The sequence below is a fragment of the Bactrocera oleae genome, chromosome X (genome assembly GCF_042242935.1).
Source record: "Bactrocera oleae isolate idBacOlea1 chromosome X, idBacOlea1, whole genome shotgun sequence".
Lineage (NCBI taxonomy): Eukaryota > Metazoa > Arthropoda > Insecta > Diptera > Tephritidae > Bactrocera > Bactrocera oleae.
This window is the reverse complement of record NC_091541.1, coordinates 30,202,963-30,209,874: the sequence shown is the minus strand read 5'-3', so window position 1 is coordinate 30,209,874 and position 6,912 is coordinate 30,202,963. Positions and strand designations below refer to the sequence as shown.

Sequence of the window (6,912 nt, the reverse complement as noted above, 5' to 3'; positions counted from 1 at the left end):
TTAATATAAAATAAATATGTAGAAACATTGTAGTGAAGTGTTAGTGTGTAATAAGTGTATAATATAAAAGAAAAGATAACCATAAATCGAGAAATTGTAAAATGAAATTTGTGAAATTTTCAACTTAAAATGCAAATATCTCGAAAACTATAAGTTTCCGGCGGCAACAATTATATATATTCGAGATCTGGAGAATCTCCTCTATCCAACCATACCCCTCTTAACCCTGAAATCGTGGGATGCTGAACTAAAGTTTTCCCAAAAAGAGATTAATAATGACATATAGAATCGTGTTGCCAGATGTGGTCAATGTGCTGTGTCCCCACACTAATACTCCCCTTAATTAAAATAAGATGTTGTTTGTTTTCGGTTCATTGGGTTTTCGGTTTATTTTTGCTTATTGCTTCTTCAAGGTTTTCAGTTGGGGTTGGATATTGTTTGTGTTTGTTGTTTATTTTTTTGGCAGTTTCTCTATAGCTACACTTGTGTATTGTTTTGTATGTGAGAATACATTTCTTTTTAAGTAGAGTTGGCCATTGTTTGTGGTCTGAACTGTGATTTTGTCTGCAATTAATACTGCATAACCTAAGACAAAGCAGTTTTTACACTGCATTGACGATGGGATCTATGGCTCAACCTTGACTTTGAGCCATGCAATGTCGACTTCGTTAGGTAGTTCGTAGGCACTGAAGGAAATAATGTGAAGAGGAGTGTTAACAAGTTTACCGTCAATTATTTGACTAATTTTTTTGCATTCTGTTACTCCCTGTTGATGAAGACCATCTACTGTTTCACTTTCGGTTAGATTCGCGAGACAACTTGCACATATGACTCCTTTGACAGTGTTTAATGTTGGGTGTAAATTAACAGATATTTCACATAGGTTTAATAGTTTTGTTGCTTTTAGGATTTGGTTGTTTGTTGGTTGCTTGTTGGTTGGAGCAAAAATATGTTGTATGATTTTAATGGTTTTAATTAATTGTGAAAAACTTTGAGCAGGAGGAGGGGGTGAAGGGTTGGGGTTTGTGGTTTTTTTTTTAGGTTTGGAAAATCATGATTTTTATTTAGGTTAGGACATTTTCGTTTTGGTGATGGTTCTGCTCCTATAATTGCGTAATAATTTTGATACCTCCAGGATCGAAGGCCATGATTGGTGTGATAACTTAAAACTTAATTTAGTTATTTTAGTTCAACTTATCTTAAATCACTCTATTTATGTCTGCACACTATTGACAAGATTAAATTCTTGACGGGAAGTCACTGTCTTTCGAAAATTATCACAACACAACAACAATACGAAATACAATAAGAGCGAAGCGAATGAAAAGAAGAAGAAGAAGAAGTAATAAAAACGTGTGAACCGTTCAGCAGTCAATTACTCACTGTAAAGGGGGAGTTAACGGCAGCATCCACAAAGCAGCTTTACCGTAACTGCAAATATAATTGCAACTTAACTTTTGTAATTATGCAGTCGCATACTTTAAATCTTTATTAACGTTTTAGTTTATTTAAGAATTCGATATACTTTTTCCGTTTTGAGTGTATTAGAATAACCCATTCTTATTAAAGCACTAGCGGACCCGACAGACTTGGTTCTGTCAAAAAAATTCTCCTGAACAGAACCGTCACTCTGATGATAGGGCGGTGTGTAAGGGTCAGCTTGGGTGACCAAAGTGTCTTCGCTTCCACGAACTGGGACCAACTAAAAAACCTCGACTGGTATGTTTGCCAGAGGAATTTAAACTATGAGGCGAACTTCAGACATGATTGGAAAATAATCTAAAGGGATAGTGGGAAGCTAAAGGTGACAAATATTAAAAAAATGGGTGCCTCAATGACATAACATAGAGATAGACGGATTAATAACCGATGTAATAAAAATTAATGATATAAAACATGTATAAGCATTTAAAGTAACCGCTTTATTGTTAATCAAGTAAATCATAATTATTAATAAAAATTAAATTTATTTTCATTGTAGTGCTTTGTGAACGGGCAACATACAATTGACCATGTGAGAAACATGGGTTTTCTAGATCAGAGAATACCACAAACGTATAATGATGAACTTATTTATGGTCATAGCAAAAGCAAGCCGCTCTGGAAACTGTAGTCGTTTAAATTCAAATGGTACGCCAGTCGGAATCATTGGGATGCGTTGTATCAAAATAACTTCTCCTTTATGCTTTCCTTTCAGTATAGTTGCTTCTATCACATTGTTCAGTAATTTTTTTTTTATCGCTAACCGTGTGCGTTGCAAAGACGCGGTTGGTTGATATTTCGCAACATTATAGTTACCGATCCAACCTTTAATTGAAGATTGTGAGGTAGCAATCCTGGCAAATCCAGCGAGTTTAAAAATTCAGAGTTGATGACATCATCTTGGTTAGTAGCCGAATCAAACGATTTATATATCCTCAATTGGCTTGAATTTAAAACATTTACATCTATGTTTTTTGCAGCCAATATAGCTCGCTTGCTCAACCAATCAATGTTTCTATAATTTTTAGAAACATCTGGAAATACCTTTTGAAAAAGTTCATCTCTGATCGAGTTAAGTAACAAAACTTTTGAGGAAAGTTAATGCAGTCAGTCAACATGTCTATAGAAAATTTGCCAATGTCAATGAGTTGTTTAGAGAATATGTCTCCAGATTGGTCATTTGGCAACTTCACACGCATATTCTTGCTTAAATGTAATACCTTGACATGTTTCCACAAATTTGAGGACTTTAAACATACCTTGAGTTCATCAGCTGGCATTGATCGTGGAATCACTGGCAATATTTGACGAAAATCTCCTGATAATAAAATTTGCAGAGTTCGTCGAAATAGTGCAAGTTGGAGTTTCATTGCTTTGCATATTTATTCGAAATTTTAGTGCTGAATGGGCTGTTCGACCACCTTTAAGTAAAGTTGTTGCGATTCCCGACGAAGCGAGCGCAAGTGCAATTTTATTTTGTGAGCGAATTATTGCCAATATTAATGAAATCAAAAAAGTTTTTCCTCTACCACCAGGTGCATCTAAGAAGTAAATCCCTCCAGTTTCATCATTTGTTACTTTCATAAAGGCATATAATATATTGGGTTGGCAACTAAGTAATTCCGGATTTCACTCATAGATGGCTTCAGTTGAATTTTTAGGTTTGCTGGCGTAGTTCAAATGTAAAACACATTTTGTTATTTGATAGTTGGCAATTCAGCTGTCAATCACTAAAAAAGAGTTTTTTGATCGGTTGCGTAGTTTTCGTTTGGCGTTCGTTGAAAAATGGAAGATCAAAAGGAACATTTTCGTCATATTTTGCTTTTTTATTTTCGCAAAGGGAAAAACGCATCGCAAGCTCACAAAAAGTGTCAAAATTGGTTTGCCAAATTTCTTTCTGCTGATTTTTCACTCAAAGATGAAAAACGCTCTGGTCGTCCAGTTGAAGTTGATGATTCCAATTCTGGCAATTTTACTTTGCCTCCAGCACAACATAATCCAGTAGATTCACCAGTGTATCATAACGCCTTACAATATATAAAAATTATGTACGCCGGATCATAGCGGAATGCATCTCGTTCAAGAATCACAGGAGCACTGCGTCTGCGGATTCGCTCAATTTCATCATGTCTCGCTTGCTGTTGTTGTGTTTGATGTGCATGAACTCGTTGCATTCTAAGCTTATCTCCTACATTGTCACTCACTCAAGAACGCAATTCTGACATAGTAATACGACTATTTTCTCTATTTGATCTGTTTCTCTCTGGTTATCAGTGCGGTTAGCACGTGAGGTAGCTCTTCGCAAATTTGATTGACTGCGATGACCTAAGTCAGGTCGTCTTCTCTTCGGCATCGTAAATTGTAATTAATCAATTTATTATATCTAAACCTTACTTTTTAAAATTTTTAAATATTATTTAAGTACCTTTAGTTTAATTGTTCTTTACTATTTTTTGTTTCTCATCAAAGTGACAAATTTTCTCGCTCATTTAGCAGTAACTATCACCAAAGTAAAGAAAGTTCTAGCCACAAAGATAAAGGGATTTAGATATCGTAACTCAATATCGTAATAGTTTTTTCCGTTTTCTGAAGTGCGACAGGATGGATTGACATATTTGTTGATTGTTAAATCTAATTTCAAATATTATGATTCCGTTCAGAAATTTAATTTGTGACAAATTTTAAGATTTATCATTCTTATAAAAAAAAAAAGCTGAGAGATTAACAACAGAAGTTAGCTAAAATTAAGTTTCTCCAAGTCGAACACTATTTATGTATTATGTATTTTGTAACTATGCAATTTTGTCTCATTTGTGACTATGGAATTTAGTCGACTTCGCGATTCACTTTGGTAAAGTTTCGGAACGCGACATTAGATCCTCCTGTTTTGAGGGGTTTCCCGGCAATTATATGAAATTTTCTCACCTTTTAAACCTTCCCTAGATCTCCACAAACATTTCAAAACCAAGATAAGATAAATCCGTTCAGCTGTTCTCGAGTTTTAGCGAGACTAACGAACAGCAATTCGTTTTTATATAATATATATAGATGAATTCGAAAAAAAAGGATATCGGTTTCTCTTTTCATAAAGCAAAGAAAGAAACTAGAAAAACATTAATTTAAGCTGCAGCGAATCTCGAAAAGCATATATATGTATATATATTATAGTGGTCCCATATCGGCGGTTTCCGGCAATGAGCAGTTTCTTGGAAAAAAGAACGGGTGCAAATTTTTTTGCATTTTATGGGAACAATGACCCCTTTGTAAGGTCAACAACCTTTGTTTACATTTAAAAAAGACAACGATCTTTCTTTGCATTCACCAAAGACCAAAACCATTGTTTTACTTTTATTTAATTAATTTTTTTGTGTCAATGTAGATGATAAAGATGGTTATAATTGTGCCGGGATTCAGCAATTCAAAGAAGGGCATCCATTGCTACTATTGCGTTCCTACAATGATGAATTGCATATGTACCATATATATGCTTTACGGCCTGCGTTTGTTTAATAGAAAGATTAGATATGATAAGATAATAAACTATGATAAAATAAATTATGATAAAACAATTTGAATTTAAAACCAAACAAAGAAGAGCTCGGGTGTAACCAAACGTTTATTAGTATTTCAACTTGTCAGAATCAAAGCCCGGGAAATACCTTCAGGTGTTTTTAAATTGTTGCGAAAGAATGCAACATTCATTGTTAGAAGAATTCGTGAATGTATTACAATGAAATTTGTAACTTATTAACTTATACTATAGATAATAGTTTTATAACTATATAGGGTATATTGGGGCAGAAAAAACTTGGGCTGATTGCATGAGCTTTTGAAATTACTCAGGTATACTCAAGAACATAGAACTCGCACACTGACGGACCAATTTCACATAGTTTCGGTATTAAACTAAAGTATATCCAATATTATACATTCAGTTAATTTTGCTAAAATATCTTACATGTTGCCCAATATAAACGGTATTAGGCAAACCGGAAGTTAAAAAAACTTATATATTGTAACGGATTTCTCGTTAAATCGTCAACTTCGTAACTCACACTTGAGTTCGGTCACTGGATTTTTAAATAAAAGTCCCAATTTAATAGCTATACACTTATCTTTATTTCTAATTCCAACAACTTAACACTTATTATTTGTTATTCGAGTTTAAAACTTATTGCTTATAGCTCAATTGCTCTTTACACGGCAACAGTCTACTGTGCCTTGTCTAACTGTGTTTGCTGCACAATCCGGCAGCCCTTATATAGTAGATCTTTAATAAAAGTTCGGCACTAGAACATTCTACGAATTCGCTGTCTAGTTGCTTTTGGCAATTCATCGTCGATTCGGTTTTGTTCTATCATCGTTGTTTGTCGCAATATGCTAATGTTCAAAAATTAATATGTTCGTTGTTGCCAAAGGGCATCAGTTTCAGTACGCAGCAATATAACATTTAGTTTTTATTATTATAAGTATTTTACATACAGTCCACTCAGTACAAAAAGTCGTTACTTACTTAAACAAACATATGCGTTTACATGCAATACGTATTAAGGCATCAAAAAGTTTTACACTTGAGAAACCCACATCACACACACACTATACATTTAATTAGATAAGTAATTTTTGTAAATAGTATATAAGGACAGACAAATCTACAATAAAATAAGAACCCTACAAGAACAGTGACAGTCATCTGACCGGTAATATGACAGTTATAGCTGATAATATTTTGTCAGAGCGCAGAACAAAGTTTCTATCATTTTCTTAAGAGCCTTGTGCAAAAACTGATGTAAACAAATGTGTGAGTTTGCATTTCTCTTTACCAGATGGTTATTCGAAATTGATTCACTATATATCTATACTGCTATCTCTCATGTATTTTTCTGAGTCATTGCTGACCATAAATCCATCATAGCTGAAAATTGTCAGATGTGACTGAAACGAAATTGCACAGGAGTACGCAAACTTTTGGTTTATCGCACGAAATAACAGCTAAATAGGTGTTTCACAACTTCTCGAAACTTCTATGGAAATGTATGCTGTTTCTTTTCGATGTATACAAAATTTGCTTTTGGAAAAATCGTAAACATTGACAGTCATTTTACTGTTCATTTGACTGTCAGTACTGACATACTAAATGCGAGTATTATGGTGAACCCATCAGCAGTTTCTTGTAGAGAATGAAACACTTCTCAATCAATGACGTGTCTATAAATTTTAGTTCCCCACCAGAGGTAAGACAATATTTGCATATATTGTATAGCTCGTCATCATTTGGTCTTACAAAGCAAATAAACAATAAGGTATATGGGAGATAGGGGTAGCATTGACCCGATTTCTATATATTTAGAATTACCATACACTATGGATAGAATAAAATGCTCCCTAAGTTACATTAAGGTACCTCAAATACCATCAGCAAAATATACA

The 6,912-nt window shown here is 34.0% G+C and overlaps 1 long non-coding RNA gene across 1 annotated transcript; it reads left to right on the top strand.

The window, feature by feature from the left end:
- The first annotated feature begins 75 nt into the window (after positions 1–75).
- On the top strand, positions 76–4,683 carry LOC138858156 (uncharacterized). The gene is made up of 3 exons (XR_011397378.1): positions 76–1,871; positions 1,982–2,385; positions 2,463–4,683. It is a non-coding gene; the product is annotated as an uncharacterized lncRNA (long non-coding RNA).
- Positions 4,684–6,912: the final 2,229 nt, after the last annotated feature.